Raw genomic sequence first — 1,716 nt, 5'->3', positions numbered from 1 at the left:
AACGAATGAACAAAATAACCAGCTAATATCATAATGACAGGATCAGATTCACACATAACAATGTTAACCTTAAATGTAAATGGGCTAAATACTCCAATTAAAAGATACAGACTAGGAAATTGGATAAAGAGTCAAGACCCATCAGTCTGCTGTATTCAGGAGACCCATCTCATGTGCAGAGACACACATAAGGTCAAACTAAAGGGATGGAGGAAGATCTACCAAGCAAATGGAAAACATAAAAAAGCAGGGGTTGCAATCCTAGTCTCTGATAAAATATGCTTTAAACCAACAAAGATCTAAAGAGACAAAGAAGGCCATTACATAATGGTAAAGGGATCAATTCAATAAGAAGAGCTAACTATCCTAAATATATATGCACACAATATAGGAGCACCCAGATTCATAAAGCAAGTCCTTACAGACCTACAAAGAGACTTAGACTCCCACATAATAATAATGGGAGACTTAAAAAAAATTTTTTTTCATTTTACTTTAAGTTCTAGGGTACATGTGCACAACATGCAGGTTTGTTACATATGTATACATGTGCCATGTTGGTGTGCTGTACCCATTAACTCGTCATTTATGTTAGGTATATCTCCTAATGCTATCCCTCCACCTTACCCCCACCCCATGACAGGCTCCGGTGTGTGATGTTGCCCACCCTGTGTCCAAGTGTTCTCGCTGTTCAATTCCCACCTGTGAGTGAGAACATGCGGTGTTTGGTCTTCTGTCCTTGCGATAGTTTGCTCAGAATGATGGTTTCTAGCTTCATCCATGTCCCTACAGAAGACATGAACTCATCCTTTTTTATGGTTGCATAGTATTCCATGGTGTGTATGTGCCACATTTTCTTAATCCAGTCTGTCATTGATGGACATTTGGGTTGGTTCCAAGTCTTTGCTATTGTGAATAGTGCTGCGGTAAACATACATGCGCATATATCTTTATAGCAGTATGATTTATAATCCTTTGGGTATATACCCAGTAATGGGATGGTTGGGTCAAGTGATATTTCTAGTTCTAGATCCTTGAGGAATTGCCACACTGTCTTCCACAATGGTTGAACTAGTTTACAGTCCCACCAACAGTGTAAATGTGTTCCTATTTCTCCACATCCTCTCCAGCACCTGTTGTTTCCTGACTTTTTAATGATCGCCATTCTAACTGGTGTGAAATTGTATCTCATGTGGTTTTATTTGCATTTCTCTGATGGCCAGTGATGATGAGCATTTTTTTCATGTGTCTGTTGGCTGCATAAATGTCTTCTTTGAGAAGTGTCTGTTCATATCCTTTGCCCACTTTTTGATGGGGTTGTTTGATTTTTTTCTAGTAAATTTGTTTAAGTTCTTTGTAGATTCTGGATATTAGCTCTTTGTCAGATGGGTAGATTGTAAAAATTTTCTCCCATTCAGTAGATTGCCTGTTCACTCTGATGGTAGTTTCTTTTGCAGTGCAGAAGCTCTTTAGTTTAATTAGATCCCATTTGTCAATTTTGGCTTTTGTTGCTATTGCTTTCTGGTGTTTTAGTCATGAAGTCCTTGCCCATGCCTATGGCCTGAATGGTATTGCCTAGGTTTTCTTCTAGGGTTTTTGTGGTTTTAGGTCTAACATTTAAGTCTTTAATCCACCTTGAATTAATTTTTGTATAGGTGTAAGGAAGGCATCCAGTTTCAGCTTTCTACATATGGCGAGCCAGTTTTCCCAGCATCA

This window comes from Theropithecus gelada, chromosome 4, assembly GCF_003255815.1.
Source record: "Theropithecus gelada isolate Dixy chromosome 4, Tgel_1.0, whole genome shotgun sequence".
In the NCBI taxonomy this organism is placed as follows: domain Eukaryota; kingdom Metazoa; phylum Chordata; class Mammalia; order Primates; family Cercopithecidae; genus Theropithecus; species Theropithecus gelada.
Note: the sequence above shows the minus strand (reverse complement) of the source record.